The sequence below is a fragment of the Mirounga leonina genome, unplaced genomic scaffold (genome assembly GCF_011800145.1).
Source record: "Mirounga leonina isolate KUSES-001 unplaced genomic scaffold, KU_Mleo_1.0 Mir_151, whole genome shotgun sequence".
NCBI classification, from domain to species: Eukaryota; Metazoa; Chordata; class Mammalia; order Carnivora; family Phocidae; genus Mirounga; species Mirounga leonina.
Genome location: NW_023270377.1, coordinates 70,809,979 through 70,833,290, shown reverse-complemented (window position 1 = coordinate 70,833,290; position 23,312 = coordinate 70,809,979). Strand labels below are relative to the sequence as shown.

The 23,312-nt window shown below is 44.2% G+C and overlaps 1 protein-coding gene across 5 annotated transcripts in view; it reads left to right on the top strand.

The window, feature by feature from the left end:
• The first annotated feature begins 381 nt into the window (after positions 1 to 381).
• Positions 382 to 23,312, top strand: part of TANC1 (tetratricopeptide repeat, ankyrin repeat and coiled-coil containing 1) — a 230,247-nt gene continuing 207,316 nt past the window's right edge. For 4 of the 5 annotated variants that reach the window (XM_035007970.1, XM_035007971.1, XM_035007969.1 and 1 more), the window contains exon 1: positions 404 to 559. The gene's annotated coding sequence lies outside the window, so the exon portion shown is untranslated. Of the gene's footprint in view, positions 560 to 23,312 lie in introns of all 5 variants that reach the window. The other variant, XM_035007968.1, reaches the window with a different exon arrangement.

Sequence of the window (23,312 nt, the reverse complement as noted above, 5' to 3'; positions counted from 1 at the left end):
ATCAGGCATCCACCAAAACTTCAGCTTAGTTAATTGCTCCCATATGTCTTCTTCGGCTGTTTTCCCAAAACGCGGCAAGGAGAGGACGCTGATTCTAAAGAGGTTGAAAAACTACCACTCATCTAATCCAGGCCCAGAGGGGCCCAGGCGCAGCCTCAGGAGATCAGCCTGGGGACCCGGCCCGGAGAGGTGGGGCGGGGAGGCGCTGCGCCCGCGCCCGGCGGAAAGTTCGCGCGCTGCGCCCCAGCGGGTCCCCGCAGACGCCGCAGCCCGGGGCGGGGAGGGGCGCGGGAGGCGCGGCCCGGGCGGGCGCGCGAGAGGAAGGTGCCTTCGGGAACACGCGCAAGGGCGGGGATTCGCGCTGCCAATGAGGCCCGGGTGTGGGCCGTGCGAGGCGGGGGGACGGGCCGTAGCGCTGCCTTCGCTGTGGCAGCTGCGGGAGCAGTGGCCGCGTCGGGAGCCGCAGGAGAGGCAGCCGCGGACCGTCGAGCTGGCCGCGCCCCGAGGCCTGGCCCTGGGGTGGGGAACCGCGCCGCGGAGTTGGAAACTTTCCCGGCAGGTAACTTCCGCCGCCCTGGCGCCGCCGCCGGCCTCCCTGTGTCCCGGGCAGGGCCAGCTGCAGCCGTGCTGAGGGGAGGAGAGGGTCCCGCGGAGGAGGAGAGGGAGATGGGGAGAGTGGAAAGGCATGTGGGAAAGTTTCTGGAGCCTGCTTCCCTTCCCCCCCGCCCCCCCGCCCTCGCTGGGCACACCCGGGAGCTTTCCGGGGATAGGCTTGGACATGTTGGGCGCCCGGGCCTTGGTCCTGCCGGCTCTGGAGAGTCGGCGCCTTCCCTTCGCGGTCCCCTCCGCGCGGGACCGAGTTGACCCCAGCAGAACTGGGGTGCGGGGGCACCGGCGACGCGCGGCGGCACGCTCCAGTTTCGGGACCACCCCCGCCCGGCGCGCCTCCCTCGCCCCCTTTCCCGCCTCCTCTGTAGCTCGCGGGCTTGGCAAGGGCTTGGGCTGCGCCTGGTACCTGGGGCAGGGGAGGCGGAGGAGAAGCGCGCCAGGCACCGCGGGGTCCAGGACGCCCCCGGAGTGTAGGGGAGCTCGGGTCGCGAAGTTGCCGGTTGAACTTAAGCCGGAGGGCGGAGTGGGGGTCTGGAATGAAGGTCTATTGCTTCCCTTCCAAAACACAGCGATTAGCATATCCATGTTCTTTTTTTGGGGGGGGGAGGGTAGGATTAGACATTGAGGGGGAGCTGGGAAAGACGATGATTGTATCAAGATTGTGAATTCCCCTGCTCTTGGATAGTGGAGAGTGCTCACTTTTGGGGGGCCTTATGTCTCACGTCTTACTGGAAGACTTTGGGGTGCGGGCGCTCAGCACTGGGGGTTTGGGGGGCTCCCCGCTTTGGCGCGGCAGCTTTCCGGAACGGCTGGCAAGGAAGGAAGCCCTAAGCATTGTGTGGCGTATTTGCAGACAGAAAGGTCTCGGGATCGGCAGTCTCAAAACTTACTTGACTTATTGTGTAAGGCTTCGGGAGGAAATGCGGCGGTGCCCAGGTAGAAATACCGCGCCGCGGCCAGGGGTTCGGAGGACGCTGGGCTCGGCCACAGTCTTCCCCTCCAGCCCAGTTTTGGCAGCCCCGGATCACCGTGCCTCTGGTGATGAGACTCGTATCGGTAGCGCTGTCCCTCCTGGAGTCAGCTAGGGGAGGGTAGGAGGGCACCTTCATCTTGAACTTGACCCTAGGAGCAGCGCCGTCTGGGCGGGTTACATGGTAAAGGCAAGCTGAATCTAACCGTGGGATGGGCCTCGAACTGTGGCACGGAAAGGAAGTGCCTGGTTCAGAATCTGAGAAAGGGTTTAGGACTGCTGAGGTCACCAACTCTGGAAATGCCAGGCCACCAGACTGCAGAAGTTAATGTGTTTGGAGGGGGTGGGGATAGGAGAGGAAGGGAGAAATCTGGTTAGTTGGTACAGAGAGTTGGTATTCCTCTATAGTAGAAATGAGAGGAGTGTGCATCTCTACTTTCACCTAATCCGTTACCCTACTCCACCTCCCGCCCCTTCCTGGGTCATCTTTATTCCTGCCAGGCTGGCACTCCTGGGATGGGGGAGGGGAAGGAGAAGCAGCAGTTGTGAAGCTCCTCTGGCCAGCTTGGAGATATTTTAGATCTGCTACTAGGAAGATTCCTGGTTTTTAACAGCTGTTTCTTGATTGCTGGGAATGAGAGAATTTATGAGTGACTGATGGCATTATAGTAGTAGTCTGAATGTTTTACTCATCTAATCTACTTAAAGATCTCAGGAGGGACCTTCCTGAGAATATGCCAGTTTCTGCAGAGTTTGTCAGCCAGAATGTTTGGTGGGTGTCAGTCAGAACTCGTGGTAAATATATCCTGGTATATTGAGATGAAAAGTATGCAGGAATAAAGGAAATATGGTATCTGACATCCTTCAGGACTTCCTCCTAGCGTTGCTCCTGTTACCTGCCAAGTGAACTTGGTCCAGGCTTCCGGACTGTTGTGATTTGACAATAAGGGATGGGAAATAGTGTCATCCATTTTAGAGGAGGCAGGAAAGTCCAGAAATAAATGTAAGGTTACTTTTTCATGACCCTGTCTTTCAGCTGTGATGCCACAAACTTAACTTTTGCTGGGACTTGGAAGCAGTGTTTTTCTGCTTTCCTGGTTTAACCACCAGAATGTCCAAATTATCATAATTTATGTCCATGGTGGAACTAAAGCATAACTGATTCAGAGTCAGCCCTTTTCAGCTTCCCATAAGAGCCTGTAGAAAAAAAAACAACAACATTTTGTCTCTTTCACCACACACAATTTATTTGGTGCCATACTGGGTTTTTGATACTGGGTGACTGAGGGCACAATTTTGAAGACAATGAAATTGTCTTGATTAAACTGTCCATTTTTAGGCAATATCCCCTTCAGAGTTGCTGATTAATTCTTTATCTCCCAGGAAACGGTAAAACCAGTATCCCTGGGCTGATAAAACTACAGTCCATATTATAATGATGCCTGCCAGCATAGCTGGAGGTTAATGTTATGTCAATGTTTCTTTTAGACATTTCTAACCCAATTGTAAAGGTTTTGTCTAGGTTGGATTGAAAGTGGGCTGTGAGCCTCACAGTCAGAGAAGTGGCTTTATTTTTATCTTTCTGATGAAAAGTTTAGCTTGTTACAGAAGTAAAGTTTACAAAGGCAAAATGAAGCAGAGGATGTGTGTGTGTGTGTATGTGTGTGTATGTGAGGGATTTTAGTCTCTAGGATAACTTTGACTGTCTTTTAAATGTGTCTTTCAGTGGTGGAAAATTAGAACCTCCTCCCAACCAAGGCTCTAACACCTTTCCGGGCCTTGGTTTTCTCATCATTTTCATCTCTAAGATGAAATTATCTTTCAGTGCTAAACTTCTCTAAGAGGTAGAGAAATGTGGGAATTCTGTAACCATGCTGTACTATTAGCAGGGTGCTTTGGGGTTTACAAAGGGCTTTACCTACATATTTTAAACTGAGGCTGAGCCTGTTAGATCAGTTTACTGGGTGTCATCTATAAATGGTGGAGTTGAACTTGAACCTACATCCTCTCATTCTCCCCACTCCCACCCCCCTTTATTTATGGGGTCACCTGAGAATTGGCTAAAACTTGACAAACAGACTAAAGTTAATATTTGTGGCAATTTCTCATAGTATTTCATTTATGGGTTATTCTGGTTTCAGAACCCCAGGGTTAACATCTATGCTTTGATGTCAGAGATTAAAAACAGATCAGTAATAGTGGTAATAAAACTTTCTCCTCAAGAGAGCTTCAGAAATTCACATACCTCAAACTAATCATTTGTTTATTTTCAACTTCTCTTTTATTAAGTAGGCTTCAGGGTCTAGTGTGATTTATAATACAGACTAGTAACCCAGATAGCATTCTTAAGGAAATCACTTCTCAAGTCTGTGTCTTTTTAATTTAATTTAATTATGTTATGTTAATCAGCATACATACATCATTGGTTTTTGATGTAGTGTTCCATGATTCACTGTTTGCATATAACACTCAATGCTCCATTCAGTACGTGCCCTCCTTAATACCCATCACCAGGCTAACCCATCCCCCCACCCCCCTCCCCTCTAGGCCCTCAGTTTGTTTCTCAGAGTCCATAGTCTCTCATGGTTTGTCTCCCCCTCTGATTTCCCCTCTTCATTTTTCCCTTCCTACTATCATCTTCTTCTTTTTTCTTTTTTAACATATAATGTATTATTTGTTTCAGAGGTACAGGTCTGTGATTCATCAGTCTTACACAATTCACAGCGCTCACCATAGCACATACCCTCCCCAGTGTCTATCACCCAGCCCCCCACCACTCCAGCAACCCTCAGTTTGTTTCCTGAGATTAAGAATTCCTCATCTGGAAGAAATGGATGCATTCCTAGAGATGTATAAACTACCAAAACGGAACCAGGAAGAAATAGAAAACCTGAACAGACCTATAACTGCTAAGGAAATTGAAGCAGTCATCAAAAATCTCCCAACAAACAAGAGCCCAGGGCCAGATGGCTTCCCAGGGGAATTCTACCAAACATTTAAAGAAGAATTAATACCTATTCTTCTGAAACTGTTCCAAAAAATTGAAATGGAAGGAAAACTTCCAAAATCTGTATGTCTTTTTGTAAAACAAGAAATGAACATATCATTTGCCTTTCATCTTGATATCTCTCAGCGGAATTACAAAGCCTGGATAAATGCCCCTTTTTTGGTGTCATTGTGTTGGGCTCTTGCTACTAATGTCTGGATAAGTCTAATTTTGCAGCACTTTTGGTGCTACATAAATTCTTCCCTGGAGGGCGCCTGGGTGGCTCAGATGGTTAAGCGTCTGCCTTCGGCTCAGGTCATGATCTCAGGGTCCTGGGATCGAGTCCCGCATCGGGCTCCCTGCTCCTTGGGAGCCTGTTTCTTCTCCCTCTGCCTTTCTCTCTCGCTCTGTCTCTCATGAATTAAAAAAAAAAAAAAAATTCTTCCCTGATGCTGTTGGTGTAACAGTAAAGAAATAAGGAGTAGACTGCAGGTGACCCATTTTCACTATGACTCTAAATGTTTGTACTGTGTCCTGCTTGCCTATTTAAGTGCACTGAGTGCAACTTGACACTCATCTGGAAGCTGGTATGGATTTTCTTTAAAAGGTTCTAAAATAAAATTATGTGCTAAGCTATAGGCTCTTTTAAGTCTGAGTAGCCTGTCCATCTTTAGCTTTTTAAACTTATTCTCAGAAGATTGCCTCTTGAGAATATGAAGCAGTGGGGTTTAAACCTCAAAAACGAGTATGTATCCAGGATGTACTGATTGACTGGAAAGACTGCCATTTCCAGTTCTGAGTAGGGAGATCATGATGAAGCAGTATTTGCTAGTGACGCTGGGAGACTTTGTTATCAGTGTACCAGAAGGGGACGAGAGCAGCAAAGCAGAAGAGCTTCTGGTTTTTTATTATCAGGAGACTGGATTTTGAATGATAGGGGAAGACTTTTGGTAAAGAAGGCTATCAGGAAACATTATCTTGTGGAGAGTGAAAGGGGTTCTGGCTTGGTTTGGCTGTGGTATTGATGGCGGTTGCCCTTCCCCAGTAGATATTGTCTTTAAGGGCTCTTGCAGGTATGTGTGATCAGGAAGAATATTCTGGAAAGAAGAGTCCCATAGGCAAGAATGTCAGGGACAAGAAAATTGGTGCAGAGGGATGGCATAGTCCCTGGATTTTAGCCCCTACCCACAGATTGTTGCCACAGCCATGAAGGAATTTATTAGTAAATAATCTTCCAGCCGTAGCTGAACGTAGATGTGAACGGAGTATGTTCAGTCATATAGCCCAGAGCCGTAGTGACTCACCGGCTTCCTTGCCCCACCCAGTACACCTAGGCTTACTTGCCTATCCTGAACAGTGGCTTATTACCTCTTTGAGTCTGGGTGGGGGGTGGGGCAGTCTCTGAAAAACACTTGGTAATGCTCTTTTCATGCATATATACTCATGCAAAACGAGGATCTTTTATTACATGTGCTTTTGAAGAAATGTGAGAAAGGTTTGACATACAAGGGTACATATATTTGTACAGTTTAGAGTATAGTTTATACTTACGTAATGTGCTTTTTCCCCTCTGTCCTATCAGTATATTCTTTTTTGGCACCGTTTTGATGGCTGTTTGGTAAATCCATTACATATGTTACCATAACTTATTTAACCAGTCTATTTGGACGTGTAGGTGTGTTGAAAAGAAATATCTCTTAGGCTATCAGAGCCCTTTGGCTCAGATGTGATTTACTTATCATTAAGTTACAGGGCCCAGCACAGTGCCCCGTATAGGGGCACCTGGCTGCTAGTAGCTGCAAAACCTCACATCATCAAGAAACTGACTCTTTGCTCTTAGTTCCAATTTGGGAAAACCCTAGAGAGAACCCGGATTGGCCTGATGCCAACCAAAGGAGAGTTACGGTTGGCAGTCTCCATTAGACCCACAGGATGGGACTGTGGGGAGACAAAGTGTCCCACAAAGAAGGGGGTTATTGTTAATGGAAGAGGGAGGGAGCTGGCTAAACAAAAAGAGCTAGCTGTTTAATGCAGGATATGTTTCCAAAAGTGGTATCGCTGGTCATAACAACATACCAATGTGCCAGAGGGTAAGAACATTTTAATGCTCCTGGGATGTACACCCCGCAGTTTTCTGTGGGGATTTGAATTGCTGCATATACAGGTGCTTGTATAACAGGATATTGAATTACTGCAAAAAAGTTGGGAATTGGTCATTATTATCATGTATCCCATTATACTCCCCTCTCTTTGCCATGCTTTATTCTAAATTACTCGGGGTTAGTGACATCAATTATTAAAGTTTATTGAGTGCTTGCTTACCCTGAACTAGATGTTTGGATTAAAAAAAAAAAAAAAATCTGTGGAAATGAAACAGTATATTTTTTTTCTTCCCCCACTGTCCTGTGTACATAGAGTGTTAGACCAGGGATGGTTAGTTGCCCATACCATAGCATTCTGCATCCTGGTCCCCTTTGCTTCTTGTGGTTCAAACCAGCTACTGTTTAGCTGATCGGGATTCAGAAATTGGAGCTGGGCTCAGCTGGCTGGTTTTTCTGCCTGGGCCTAGGCTCACTCACACTCTAGTGGTTACATAATTCTTTATGAGGGCATTGCTATAATTCCACATTAGTTGGTATCCTAATCTTGCTTTTGATTAGTTTTCCATTGGCCATGCACTTCAGGGTAAGTTGGGTGTGTCCTCTGCCCTAGGGAATGAATCTTGATTAAATCAAGTCAATTTTAGTAATACCATACCTCCTGCTAGTGACTGGTTAATGAATATTTATGTGACAACTATTAGGTACTGCTGTATTGGGAACCGAAAGTTGTCAGCAAAATAGAACAGGTTGATACTCTGAGGATCACAGAGTACAAAGATGAATGTGCTTAAGAATACAGTGACATGGGCGCCTGGGTGGCTCAGTTGGTTAAGCAACTGCCTTCGGCTCAGGTCATGATCCTGGAGTCACAGGATCGAGTCCTGCATCGGGCTCCCTGCTCGGCAGGGAGTCTGCTTCTCCCTCTGACCCTCCTCCCTCTCATGCTCTCTGTCTCTCATTCTCTCTCTCTCAAATAAATAAATAAAATCTTAAAAAAAAAAAAAGTTAAAAAAAAATTATAGGGCGCCTGGGTGGCTCAGTCGTTAAGCGTCTGCCTTCGGCTCAGGTCACGGTACCGGGGTCCTGGGATCGAGTCCCGCATTGGGCTCCCTGCTCAGCGGGGAGTCTGCTTCTCCCTCTGACCCTCCCCCTTCTCATGTGCTCTCTCTCATTCTCTCTCTCAAATAAATAAATAAAATCTTAAAAAAAAAAAAAAGAATACAGTGACATTTTCCAGCTGCTGAATTAACTAACCCTGAAACCACTGTGACTCAGAACAACTTTATTATTGTTTGAGGCAGTTATCTCCAAACGGAGTATGCTAGACCATCCAGTCTGGAAAGGAAGGAACTATTAGAACTTTGTATCTAGAAAAAAAAGCTTTACTAATACTTAATAGATGCTTGACACTGGTTGGTATATCTGAAAGTCTCCTGTTACTTAGGTTACCTGAGAAATGAGTGGGCATTTTACAACCTGGTGGAATTGCTAGTGGTACTGTCATTCTTTTTTTTTTTTTTTTTTTAAAGATTTTATTTATTTATTCATGAAAGACAAGCAGAGGGAGAAGCAGGCTCCCAAGGAGTAGGGAGCCCGATGCGGGACTCGATCCCAGGACCTTGGGGTCATGACCTGAGCCAAAGGCAGACGCTGAACGACTGAGCCACCCAGGCGCCCTGGTACTGTCATTCTTATTCTTGCCTTTGGTGAACTCTATCCCTGTAAATGGGTTTATGAATTATATTATCTATTTTTGAGTAAACTGACTCCCACAAAATGGACAAGTGGCTTAAAAAGATTCCTCCAAAGAAAGCTTAATGATAATGATGTAAGTTTACAGGATCAAGAAAGTGTCTTATTAAGGAGATGAGAAAATGACTTTTTTTAAATTGTTATTTTTTAAAGATTTTATTTATTTTAGAGGGAGAAAGTGGAGCTGAGGCAGGGGGGAGTAGCAGAGGGGGAGGGTGAGAATCTCCAGCAGACTCCCCTCAGAGCCTGTTGCGGGGCTCCATCTTAGGACCCTGAGATCATGACCTGAGCTGGAACCAGAGGTGGAAGCTTAACTGACTGAGCCACCCAGGTGCCCTGAGGAAATGACTTTTAACTCAGATTAGTAAATTGGCACAAAAATTGTGTATGGATTTGTATTAATAAAAAAAACTTAAGAATACTGTTTGCATCATTCTTGTCCTTTACAAAGTTTTTAATAGATTTTTTTTTTAAAGATTGTATTTATTTGAGAGAGAAAGAGTGAAAGAGAGAACTGGAGCTGGGTCGGGGGCAGAGGGAGAGGCAGACTCCCCGATGAGCAGGGAGCCCTATGTGGGACTCGATCCCGGGACTCCAGGATCATGACCTGAGCCAAAGGCAGACGCTTAACCAACTGAGCCACCCAGGCACCTTAATGGATGTTTTATAATGTACACACTATATTGGTATACACATGTAATTCATAACTCCAGTGTTTTAGTTATGTATAAACTATATGCAATTTATAACATGTTGGGGGTACATGTTTCATTTTTTTGAGTAAAAGACCAAAAAGTTTTGAGACCCTGTTTTCGTGTCACTTGTAGTTATGTAATTTTTGTTACTTGTAGTTGAAACCACAACTGATTCAGGGACAGATAAGAGCCATGGCTGTTCCCCTTTTATTCATAGCTTTCAAGATTCTCCATGATCTCGTTCATTACTTTCTTTTCCAGACCCAGTTGTCTCCTGTGTGTCTCTGCAGATGCCACTCAGCTCCTGCCCATTCCGTAACTGTCACATTCTTTGTATCAATTTTGCCTCTGGGGAGGCCATTCTCCCCATCCCCCACTACATTTTCTTTTCTTTCTTTTTTTTTTTTTAAGATTTTATTTATTTGAGAGGGAGAGAGCACATGAGCGTGGGGGCGGGGTGCAGAGGGAGAGGGAGAAGCAGACTCCCCGCTGAGCAGGGAGCCCAACATGGGGCTGGATCCCAGGACCCCGAGATCATGACCCAAGCTGAAGGCAGATGTTTAACCTATAGAGCCACCCAGGTGCCCCCCCCCATTTTTTCATTGTCCTTCAAGGCCTAGCTCAAATATTGCTTTGTCATTACATTTTTCTCATCTTCCCCTTCTGCATTTGCATGGTTGGTTTCTTCTGTTTAATCCCCCCAGCACATTACTTGTACAATTACAATTTTTTTTTTCTTTTTGCCTTTTATTATTAAGTTACTGGCCAGCTTACTTTGCCTATGGGTTGTAGGCTTTTTTTTTTTTTTTCTTTTGTAAGTAGGCTCCATGCCCAGTGTGGGGCTTGAACTCAACAACCCTGAGATCAAGAGTTGCATCACATGCTCTACGGACTAAGCCAGCCAGCCACCCTGCGTTGTAGGCTTCTTGATGGTTGGGGTCCTGTCTTGCCTTAGTCAGTTTTTTAAATTGCTTGTTTCCCTTTCCTGGGAGAAAAGGGAGGCAGGCAGAGCCCACAGTTGTTAAATTCAGCTCTGTGGTGGACGGGGTGATGGTGGGGGAGTTCCTCTCTCCTCCAGCCCTCAACAACCTTAGGAGGTGGAGTGTTCCATATACATGTGAGGGATCTGAGGTCAAGGAATGTGTGTGGCTAAGACAGGAGGATCCGGGATCCAAACCCAGGGCATTTTTATTCCAGAGTTTTTTGTCTGCCCTCACATGTGTTGTCCACAGTTAGACATTGTTCTCCTTTCATGTGGGAGCACTGACATGGGTACACGTAGGAGGCTGTGTAAGCTGGTGCTGCAGAAACATCACCGGACAATACTAGGCAGGTGCAGTCAGTTCAAAGGAGAGTCTCTTCCCCTGCGGAGTAAAGACAAGGCCTGGAGGATGGGTTGTATGAAGCTCTAAATGCCCGTGGACAGTTAGCTGCCTGCAAGTAGCACCAAGCACAATCATGGGGGGACTCCCATGGTAAGGGTCTGGCGTGAGTGTCTCCACTGGGAGACAGGAGGTGATGGACTTTACATGGCTCAGCTGAATTGAATTACATAAGCCATTATTTTCTCCATGCTAAGGATAGTTGAGGGTTGACAAGTTGTTCGCTTTCAAGTTGAGCCATGTTAGATATATGCTATCATGATGGGAAACAGACATCTCTCTAGGGTTTTGAGGGTCAAATGACAGAATGTCTATGAAAGGGTTTTGAATGTTGTAAATTGCCTCCTAGATGCAAGGGAGACATCAAATTTTATTGTTTCCTTAAAGCAGTGACTTTTTGCTCAGATATCTTTGTTAGCCATTTTTGTCTTCTTTTAAGTGTATTCCCAAAGAATTTTTAAGTGTTGAGGCTTTTAAATGGAATAGGACACATTTTTTACTCAAATGAAGTGCAGATATTATTTGAAAGCTTGCTTTTATACTTTTAGCCATGGAGTAGATAGAATTTGTGATAAGGTCAGTCTGTCTCGGGATCTAATTATTCAAGTATCCAAAAGACCCTTTTATAAGAATGGGGCCACTTCTGGTGCATAACGATGGGAATTTGGGGGACTTCGAGGTAAATTGTTAGAAGCCCTGAGTGCTACCTGGAAGACTATCAAAAGAGTTTTGATTTCAGGTTTTGTTTAGTTTTGTGTTTTGTTACAGTAACTTATTCTGAGAAGTCATTGGAGAGGGTTTGAGGAGCCTTTGAAACTATCTCAGGGAAGTTTTGAAAGTGAAAACATGGTGTGGTTTGACAACTTATGAATTTGAAATCTATTCCATTGTGGATTTCAAAGGAAATGGATTCGAATAAGTAAAATTTAACTCCACTGAGGGAAATTTTGCAGTGGCAATTTTGTCTTATACGAAGAGTTTGATTTAGAAATTAAAACGTGTTTACTTAGAGAGTCAATGTATACTTATTGATAGATGCAAAGACAGAAAAAGTGAGAGGTTCCTAAGTTGCAAATAGATGCAGTTCTGAATATTTTATTTTACAGGGTTCTTGGAGCATGTATGTGACTTAAGAGAGCCTTATTTCAGAGTGAGTTATGTAGAGAAGGCAGCAGTTCCCAAAGGGGGTTCCATGGAAACTGATTATCAGGAAATAAGTAGATGTTATGCAGTGAAAAAAGGCTCTGTGTTCAAATAAGTGGGACGATCTGGGTTAACTAAAGTAAAATAGGTATTTTTCTTTTTAACTGCAAGACTTTTGAGCACCGTTATTTCTAATGATCATTGTGAATCTCATTGGAGGGAAACAAAGTTTTAAGCATTTCCCAAATACATTGAATTGTAGAAACTTTCTTTTGCAAAGCATCTTTGCCAGAGAACAGTGTTGGGTTTAATTTGCTGAAGTATTTTATTTTATTTTTTCAAGGTTAAAAAAAAATTTTTTTTTTTTTTTTAAGTAATCTCTACACCCACTATGGAGCTCGAACCTAGAACCCTGAGATCAAGAGTCTCACTGCTCCACTGACTGAGCCAGTCAGGTGCCCCTAATTTACTGAAATGTTTTCAAGCAAAGCCCTGACATCCTGACAAACTTTAGTATGCATTTCTAGCTAAGGACTTAAAAAAAACCCCACCACTTCATTATCACTTTTAAATAAAATTAACAGTGATTTCTTAATGTCATCTAATTGTCCCCCAGATGGCATTTGTCATCATTTCTGTTTTCTTGGAACTGGGATTCAGTCGAGGTTTTCATATTAGCACTGTGGGTTTTTGTTGATTTTGTCTCTTTAGTCTTTTTAAATGTAGAAAAATGCTATCTCACCACTCCTTCCATCTCCCTTCTGACTTTTAGAAGAGATCTTGTAGGATGTCCCATATCTGAATTTGTTTCCTTGTGGTATTGTTTACCTTGTCCTTTGTCCTCTGTATTTTCTAGAAATTAGAGGTTAGATCTCAAGGCCTGGTTTAAATTCAGGTTAAATGTTTTGGGCAAGAATAGGTTCTAGATTATGCTTTTTTCTTCCCTATGATTTGGGAATAGAGATTTTAATTTAGCAATTTATATATATATAAATGCTATATATATATGTAGTGGCTTAGAGTTCATTTGGAAATTAATTTTATTAGTATAACAAGGGAGAACAAGCTTAATTTTTTCCAGTTGTGGTTGGAAACATGGTGTTATTCTGAATAGTTGGCCTGGTTAAATGGTTATAATTTTTCAGTATATCTTAATATTATAAACTATACCTACTGGGTAAAGTGGTTTGAGCATTAAACATTTCTGGTGGTTGAATTTTATTCACAATGACAGGGTATCAGGACACCTGGGTGGCTCAGTCAGTTAAGTGTCTGCCTTTGGCTCAGGTCATGGTCCCAGTGTCCTGGGATCAAGTCCCACATTGGGCTCCTTGCTGAGCAGGGAGCCTGCTTCTCCCTCTGCCTGCCGCTCTCCCTGCTTGTGCTCTCTCTCTGACGAAAAAAAAAAAAAATGAAAAAAAAAAAAAAAAAAAAAAAAAAAAAGAATGACAGGGTATCTGAGTTGTTTTTGTAAAACACTATAAAGATTTATTCTTAGCACATTAATTTAGGAATATGCATTCTACCTCTATTGGATAAATTTTAACAGAATATTTTTCTGATAAATGCTTATGCTAATTTGAAGTACAGTTACAAATCTAAGCACACCCTCAGAGTTGTAATTTTATATGTACATTGTCTTGGAAACACAGACATGTAAATAAAATTCCTGTTGTAGCTGACTTTGCTAATTTAATTTGATATTTAAGTTTTTTTCCCTTGATATCCTTCCAAGTACTTGTATGTCTGGGAAAAATTAAACTCAAAGAAATTTTGTGTGTCTTAAGAATAGCATGGTGTATATAAAGTAGCTTTGTGGGGCTCCTGGGTGGCTCAGATGGTTAAGCGTCTGCCTTCCGCTCAGGTCATGATCCCAGGGTTCTGGGATCGAGTTCTGCATCGGGCTCCCTGCTCAGCGCAGAACCTGCTTCTCCCTCTCCCTCTGTCATTCCCTCTGCTTGTGCTCTCTGGCTCTATCTCTCTGTCAAATAAATAAATAAAATCTTTAAAAAAAAAAGTAGCTTTGTGTGATGAATGGTAGCTATCTTAGGTAGTTCCCAGCACATTCTTGATTTAATCCCTTAAAGGGCAGGAATACTATTCTCTATATTAAAATTTGCTTGTTGTGAATAATAAGGCACCTTGGATAGTAAGTACTTTGGAACTACAGTAGTACACTAAAAATATATACACAGTGCTCTCTTTTTTTCCTCCTCTTTTAAAAATACAAATATATAGGTTTTGGTGAAACAAGCATGGTCTTTGAAGCCTGGTGAACTGTGGTTTTGTGTGTGATTCTGGGCAGTTTACTTGACCTCTGTCTTTTTCTCTGTAAAATGGGGGTAGTAATCCTGTTTCATAGGCTTCATGCCAAGACTGAAGGTGAGAGCCCATATAAAGTGCTTCACGCTGGGGCTCCTGGGTGGCTCAGTCGTTAAGCGTCTGCCTTCAGCTCAGGTCATGATCCCAGGTCTTGGGATCTAGTCCCATGTCGGGTTCTTCGCTTGGTGGGAAGCCTGCTTCTCCTTCTCCCACTCCCCCTGCTTGTGTTCCCTCTCTCGCTGTGTTTCTCTCTGTCAAATAAATAAATAAAATCTTTAAAAAAACCAAACACTTCACACTACTTGTGATGAGCGCCAAGTGATGTATGGAAGTGCAGAATCCCTATATTGTACACCTGAAACTAATATAACATGCTCTGTTAACCGGAATTAAAACCTTAAAAAACAAATGAACGCTTAGCATGGTGCTTGGCTCATAGGTGGCAAAACACATCGTCTTCTTTCTTCTTCTCCTCTTCACCATATTTTTAAGCTCCACTTTCTGGATCAGTAATTGAATGGAAGTTTTTGTTCTGAGTGTTTTTATTATTTTTATTTTTATTTATTTATTTTGTTCTGAGTGTTTTTAAAATTGCTAATTTTAAGGTACCTCTTATGGAAATCCAAATAAGACCTTGATCTCAAGATAATCTGTATAGTTAGCTGGTTTATATTAAAACAATTAGATGTTTATATGAAATGTTTTGAACAAACTAGTGGGACATTTCTAGATGGTAATTTATAAAGGAGAAGGAACCAGAGAAAAAGGGTATATCATTATTGGTATGAGGATATTGTTAACAAACTGTCTGGTTTTAAATGAAAATCAGTATTGTACAAATCCATTTATTTACTAAGGATTGTGAGAACATGAGAAGCTCTGCAAACTCGAGTAGAGTTTCACTTGAGTGTGGTTTAGAATAATACACTTTATTTTCCTTACGTGAAGTCAGCCTGTAGCGCTGTACTCAGTAACGCGTGTGTGTTTGTGAACGGGGTATTGCCAGCCAGTAGAGCAGACTTCCTGCAGAGGAGAGGGGTCAGTGCTTCCCTGAAGGGCTTCAGAGCTTCACAGTAGGGAGGAGGGGAGCTTCTCCTTCCCGGCCTATTCCCTGTTAAAGACTCACGTAAAGGGAGAATTACTATATCCTAAGTTTCGAGCGGGAGAAGTCAAGGAACACGTTTTGGAAGCTGGTTAAATTGACATTTATGGGCCTTGGCTCCTTGGCAATTTGGGTACACCAGGAAGTAAGTGTGCTCTTCCAATCAGCTGTGTCTGAGTCTTGGGACGTGTGGCTTTGTTAATGGCTTGTGCAAGAACAGGACCCAGGAAGACAAGGGCGCACACTGCTCTCTGCCCAGGCAGCACCTGTTCTCTGAGAATGAACCTGATTCCCTAAGGGCACTCACGTCGGCTGCACTTGAGCTTGTTACACTTTTTTCCCTACCATTAAGTAACAGTTTTGTTTATTCCTTCCTTTCTGAAATGTTTTGTTTAGGCAAGAGGGACTCCTTAAGCTGTCCAGCTCCACATACCGAAAGTCAAGCCAGAAAGAATCAAAGCGAGATTTCCCTCTCCCATCATGGAAAAAGGGAGGAGATGTCATTTCTAGAGGGATAGTGATTGAGTTCTAAGCAGACAGAACTTATAAGGACATTTCACCTTCATAGGACTTTTTTTGCTTCGTTTATTAAGAGCCATCTTTGCTATCTTAAGGAATATAATATCCTTATGAGTTTTAGAAGTAAAAAGTGACCATGAAGGTGTGAACTGTTTGACAAATTGGACACTGTTTTCATTTGGTGGAAGTCTTGCAATAATTTTTCTTTTCTTTTTTTTTAAGATTTTATTTATTTATTTCAGAGAGAGAGTGCACAAGCGTGGGGGTGGGGGGTAGGGAGACAAGCCGAGGGAGAGGGAGAAGCAGACTCCCCACTGAGCAGGGAGCCCGATGTGGGGCTCGATCTCAGGACTCCGGGATCATGACCTGAGCTGAAGACAGACGCTTAACTGACTGAGCCACCCAGGCGCCCCTAATTTTTCCAACAAATACTTCTTGAGGGCTGTCACTGTGCCCTTCTGAGGTTGAGGCCCCACTCTGCGCCTCAGTCTGAGGAGACAAGTGCATGCATAGTACAAATGAGAGAAGGCAGGTGTGTAGCAGGAGAGTAGAGAAGGAAGGGCAGGAGGAGAAGGAGGAGGAGGAAGAGGAGGAGGAAGCGGAGGAGTTGGTGGCTGGGGAGGACTTCAGGGAGGGGGTGAAGGATGCGTTGCACTTTGCCAGGCGGGGAAGAGGGTGAGGGGTTTTCCGTGAAAGGAGCGCGAGCAGCAGAGGCAGGGAGGCGTGGAAATACAAGTCATGTTTGGGGTATTGTTACTAGAACAGATGGTGCTTGGCATTTGGGTGCAGTGGCAGGGAGGAAAAAGCCAGATTGCAAAAGGCCTTGCATGCTAGGCTAAGAAGTATGGACTTGATCCTGTAAAGCAAGTGATAGCTGTCAAAGGTTTGAAAGCAGGGAGATGATGTGATCAGAGCAGTGTTTCGGAGAAAAGCTTAGGCGGCGGTGGTGTGGAGGAGAGACTGGCTCGGGGACAGATGGGCGGCAGGGCTCTCTGTTATGAGGCTTTTGAAGTAGGTCAGGTGAGAGATGATGTTTGGGGCCTGCGTTAGTGGGAGGAAGAGAACTAATGTCCGTTCAGTACCTTTCGTTGTGCATTTAGGGTGCATTCGCTCATGTCATTGTTGCAGAGCACTTTTCATAGAACGCTGTTGAGCATTTTGCGGAGAAGGAAAGGGGTGCAAAGTAACCTGGCTCCGCCAAGATTTGCACTCGGGTTGACAGTCCTGTGCCACCATGCTTTTACAACAGAGGGAATGAGAACACAAGGGTGAGCATGGGAGATGATTTTTGCAGCAGAGTGGAAGCTTCTAACAGAACAGAGAAGGACTGCTTAGCCGCTGACTCAAGGCTGTTTCCAGGCGGGCAGCAAGGTGTGCACAATGGGTGATACCCATGACCAAGCCCTTGCTGAGGAGGAGAGGGGCAGGGTTTGGGGCGCCTCGGGGATACCCATTTGGAAATTCCCTATGGTCAGTTGGAAATTTTTTTTTTTTTTTTTTTTAAAGATTTTATTTATTTATTTGAGACAGAATGAGAGAGAGAGAGAGAGCACATGAGAGGGGGGAGGGTCAGAGGGAGAAGCAGGCTCCTTGCTGAGCAGGGAGCCCGATGCGGGACTCGATCCCGGGACTCCAGGATCATGACCTGAGCCGAAGGCAGTCGCTTAACCGACTGAGCCACCCAGGCGCCCGGAAATTTGGTTCTTGAAGCACTTCCTAGCCTCCCTGTAGGAACTCCTTGAAGTCCTTTGGGTAGGCTTGGACTAGAACTTCTGTAGGAGGAGATGGTAATGAGCCTTCCTCCCGGAGCCCCCAGTCCTAAATGGTGCTGAATTGCACTTAATCCAAAGGACCCTTTCCAGACCCTGCCTGTTGGAGTTCCAGTTGGTTTGCAGTGAGGGTTGGCTGGCTGTGTTTCTATCAAGAGCCTGGGATCCCAGATTGAGCCAGGCAAGTCGCAACAGGACCCGACTATTCAGAATGTTTGGCTCTGTGTGGCCTAGGCTGTCTTTTCATTTCACTTCTTTCGGGGCGGCGGGGGGCTTTCAAAGGTTCCTTAAGCGATATGATGTTGACTTCTGGTAAGAACGAACACCTTGGAAAATTGCTTGTTTTTAGGGACGTTCATACGTTCATATTTAATTTTGCCAAGGCTGTTTTTTAGTTATTTGGATTAAATACTCGAAAGTAGCAAGCCCCTCCCCCCTATTAGGTTTGTTTTTGCCTTTTAAGTGGACTTTTGGCAAGAGATTTCTAGGGAAATTAGATTATGAGTATTTCCTTGCTTATGAAAAAGAGGTTGGAGGAGGGAACCTGGCAGGTGGAAGGTGAGGAATAATGCACTGGGGCTGTTGGTTTGCCTGTGGATGGCCTAGGTGGCCATAGATCAGAAAGTTACACTGAACGTGGGCCTAAGTACAGCATGGTGACTGCATTCATGATGCTATATTATGTGATTGAAAATTGTTAAGAGGGGCGCCTGGGTGGCTCAGTCGTTACGCGTCTGCCTTCGGCTCAGGTCATGATCCCAGGGTCCTGGGATCGAGTCCCGCATCGGGCTCCCTGCTCCGCGGGAAGCCTGCTTCTCCCTCTCCCTTTCCCCCTGCTTGTGTTCCTTCACTCGCTGTGTCTCTCTCTGCCAAATAAATAAAATCTTTAAAAAAAAAAAAAATTGTTAAGAAAGTAGATCTTCGGGCACCTGGGTGGCTCAGTCAGCCTTAAGTATCTGCCTTTGGCTCAGGGTCCTGGGATTGAGTCCCACATAAGGCTCCCTGCTCAGCAGGGAGTCTGCTTCTCCCTCTGCCCTTCCCTCCTGCTTGTGTGCGCAAATAAATAAAATCTTAAAAAAAAATTAAAAAAAAAAGATCTTAAATGTTATCACCACACACACAGAGAAATGGCAATTCTATGAGGGGTTGGAGATGTTAACTAACCTTATTGTGGTAATCATTTTGCAATATATATGTGTGTATATTATATATACACATATATCATCACAGTTGTATACCATAAACTCGCATGTATAAGTCAATAATATTTCTTTTTTTAAATTATTTATTTATTTATTTATTTATTTATTTTAAAGATTTTATTTATTTATTTGAGAGAGAGAATGAGAGAGAGAGAGCATGAGAGGGGGGAGGGTCAGAGGGAGAAGCAGACTCCCTGCCGAGCAGAGAGCCCGATGCGGGACTCGATCCCGGGACTCCAGGATCATGACCTGAGCCAAAGGCAGTCCCTTAACCAACTGAGCCACCCAGGCGCCCAAGTCAATAATATTTCAATAAAGCTGGAAAAAAGTTCACTGAAAAGTACTCAACTCTTTGAAATCTGGGCTTTAAACCCTATCAGCCAACGGTCATTAGACTGTTATTAGTCATGACCCCAGCCTAGAGACAGAGAGACACAGCGAGAGAGGGAACACAAGCAGGGGGAGTGGGAGAGGGAGAAGCAGGCTTCCTGCTGAGCAGAGAGCCCGATGTGGGGCTCGATCCCTGAGATCATGACCCGAGCCAAAGGCAGACCCTTAATGACTGAGCCACCCAGGCACCCCTCTCTTAGCAGCTTTCAAGTATGTGATCCAGTATTGTTAACTATGGTCATATTGTACTTTACATCCCTGGGACTTATTGTATAACTGGAAGTTTGTATCTTTTGGCCACCTTTATCCATTTTGCCCATCCCTGTTTTTGGTGAGTGAAGGCTTTGAAGCCGGACAAACTGGGTTCAGGTCCCAAGTCAGTGTGACCTAAGTGTGACTTGGTCTCAAGGTGACCCTGGCCTGTTACCCAGCTTCCCTGAGCTTGTTTTCTGAGATTTGGGAATGTGAGTACTTTTGAAGGTTGTTTTGAGAATTGAGTGACATAAGGTCAAAACACCTAGGCCTAACTCCCTTAATCTTGGGAGGGAGTGTAAGATCTGGGAATGTGCTTCGTTAAGCATACCTTCCGTGCCTGCTTCTTCCACTCGGCAGTGTATTGAGGGCTGACTATGCAGTGCATTTCTTTTTAACCATTACCTACCATATTCTACCTTTCCTAAAGAGGTGGGCATTCTTGTTTGGTTGGGGCTGATAATAGGAGAGAAAGGGTTTTTGGTTTTTATTTTCAGCCTGTGTGTCTTTTGTGTTGGTGTCTGGTGACCATTGGGATAATTTCTGCTGCTTTGTCTCTCCTAGTGAGTAAGGTTTGGGTTCATTAACTGCTTGCTGCTGAATGGTTCATTTTTCTCATGTGTGGGAGGGAGGAGCGGCTTCTTCTTGTGTTCCCACCTTTGCTAAATGCCATTCCTACTTCCTATGTTAGTTATAGGACTTCCCCACCCCCTTTCCTTATCCCTGTCCTGGGGGAGAGCATAGGAGGGGGTCGGCTTGTTCTCTGATTGGTTTGTTCAGTCACTGATTAGGTGTCAGGCTCTGTGCTGCGTGGTTATTATTCTTAGATGGTCTGATTTCATACTCTTAAAGGCTCAGGAGCAGGCATTCTTTGCTAAGCTTGCAGATGAGGGTTCATCTGCGGCCCTGGGTCTCCTAGCAGGTTTACAGGAGGACCCTGGTGCCTGCTCCTGCAATCTGCCTTCTGTCCTGCCCCTCACCCACTCATGGCCCTTTCCAGGGGTGGCTCATTCTGTGCAGAATTGGTCAGCTTTTAAATCCTTTATGGGTGCAGGCCCAAAGGTCAGTTTTAGCCAGTGGAATGGGGACTGTGGATAGATGCTGCGGAGTTGGGGGTGGGGAGAGAAACAGACACTGCTCCCTGGGAAAACGAGCTGGTGGGATTAAGCAGGGATATTGGGGCTGCTTAAGTCGGCTGGTCCTCTTTATTTTGAATGGCTCCTGAAAGACTCTGCCTGAGTGTGCAAAATGCACATTTGTGGATGCTGTAGACAAGATTTGCTTGTTCATAACCTCCTTTTTGTTTTCTGCTATTTTAGTCCTGCATTCTAGATTGCTTTTGGCTGACTTTTTTGGGGGACTTGGATTACCCACAACAGTTAAGAAGGTGTCATACCCTTCAGGACTGCATATTTGACCTCCTCAACTGAACTTTCAGCATCAGAACATGTGGCCAACAGCAGAATGGAAAGATCAATGATTCTGGAGTAAAGCAGACTTGGTTTCAAATTTTAGCTGTCCCTTAATGCCTTCGGGCAGGTTTCTTAACTTCAGGACCTTGGTTTCTTCATCTGTAAACTGGGTATCATTGTGTTCAGGGAGAAATGATGTTTGTGTACTACATCTAGAGTAGGGTTTTGCACCTAATAGGTGTTCAGGAGCTTCTTTTTTCATTCTAGCTTGATTCAGTGGTATTCAATATATTTAGTGTGCCAGATATTGTGCTAAACTCTGGCAGGAGCAAAAATTAATACAATGTTTTCTTTCCTGGAGAAATTTAAAATCTAATGGCTGGGGCTGACTTGTACAAATTCATCCTGAGGGGGATAATTGCAAGGCCTAGGCTGTGGGGGAAGCCAACCACAGGAGCATTTCCTAGGAGATCTTTTCTTTCTGGAAGGAGGTTATACCTAAGCCCTCTCTTGAGGGACTGAGTAAGAATTAACCAAGCAAAGGAAGGCGGGTTGGATTGTAGCTAGGAGCAAACAGCATGAGCAATGCATGGAGTATTTAGGAGAACTGTACCCAGCCTGGGTTTGGCTGAAAGCTGGAGGTACTGGGAACAGAGCCTGGAGAGCCTGATGGGTCTTGCTCAGAAACTTAGAAGATATAAAATTTGCTAGGATGGAAAATCAAAATGTAAGGAAGAAGAGTTACATAAATAGTGTTTAATAGCATTGTCAGGCATTTTTATAGCACATAGTCTGAATTAAATAGATTACGGTGCATCTATATAAGAGCGTGATCTGCAGGTGTTAAAAGAATGAGGTCAGTTTATATGTGCTCTTAAGGAAAAATTTCCAAGAATATTAATAAATGAAAAAGTTTATATGCATAGGGTATCTTTGGAAGTACATACCTGTATATGTAAGCAGTGATTGCCTTTAGGAGGGATGCGGGGGTCTGGGGTGGAGGACAGGCCTACATTTTACTGAAGACCCTTTTGTACCATTTGGCCATTTTTCCACATGCATGCATTCTTTAAAGGAGGAAAATACTGTAAAGAAATGACTAATGTTGTACATTATCAGGTGAGGCAGAAACCAAGCAGCAGTGTAAAAATAACCTGGGCTACTGCACTGTAATGCTATTATGCAGAATGCTAGATTATTTCATGCTCTGACAATAATACCATTCATGGGGTGTTTTAGAGTTTCCCAATTTCACATACATTATTTCAGTCAAAATTAATCACTTTCATCTGTACTTTCATAGCAATTAAAATGTTTTAAGAACTATAAATGTTAAATGATGCTCTGTAAAGTTTGGAAAAGGAGAGAAAAGAATATTTGTGTAATGCAACATCCATGATTTTATTCCCTTCCATTCTTTGTGTATGCCTTTGTGAAAAATACAACTAAAACATACATTTACTTAATGGACTTTTCTGTTTATAGGATTTCACGTGTTTTCCCGGTGTTGTGTAATTGTTCTCCTTATCTTTTTGAAAAACTGCTATTTTTTTGGGGAATGCTGTGGTTCCTTTCCCTGTGGCCCCTGTGACTCACTCATGCTTACGTGCTCTCTGTCACAGGTGTGTTGGTTTTCTGCGTTGATGTTCATCTCTTCCTATGTTCTCAGGGCTACGATGGCCCCTCTGTCACCAGACTGCAGGGCACAGGGAAAGGGCTCAGCAAGTAGTTTTGAAGGAATGGATGTTCCTTTTGGACTTTACAACAGCATTTTAAGGGAGAGATGGCAGATATGTACAGCGTTCAGCCAAAGAAAGAGATTCAGGTTAAGCAGTCTTCCCAAACTCACATAGCAGCAACCTGGAGGTGGCTGAAATCCACCTTGAATTCACTTCTCCTGACCCCAGCCATCTTTCCACTATTCTTGAAATCAGAGTTTTCAGTAGGTTTTGCTGGGGAAAGAGATGGCGGGGTTCCATTTAGAATGAGTGAAGAGGATTTTGACCTTCTTGAAAAAAATTGCTCTAGTGTGTTCTGGCAGCGGATGAACTGGGTTCAAACCCCAACAGCCTCTTTGACAAGCTGTATGACCTGGGGCAAGTTACTTAACATCTCTGGGCATTAGTTTACAGTAAGTTAAGTAGGTATAAAGTGTATGTGGGTGCCTGCCTCCACAGGGCTATCATAGTACACATAAAGCTTTTAAGATGGTGCCTGACACATGGTAGTGGCTTATTCAATGCTAATATAACTTTTTTCCCCTCATGGTTTGATGAAAAAGAATAATGCCGGTGTTGGGAAGGATGATGGGAAAATGAATACTCTCATACAGTGTTGGGGGAATAAATGGGGACAACTCTTCTGGAGGGCAGTCTTTCAGTGTGCTAATTTAAAACATGCTAGCTTGGGGCACCTGGGTGGCTCAGTCGTTAAGCATCTGCGTTTGGCTCAGGTCATGATCCCAGGGTCCTGGGATCGAGCCCCGCATCGGGCTCCCTGCTCAGCGGGAAGCCTGCTTCTCCCTCTCCCACTCCCCCTGCTTGTGTTCCCTCTCTCACCGTCTCTGTCAAATAAATAAATAAAATCTTTAAAAAAAAAATGCCAGCTCTTTGACCTAGAAATTTTAGCTCTAGAAATTTATGCTAAGAAAATAATTGTATAAATATGAAGTTATATTACATGGATATTCACTGCAATATTGGTTA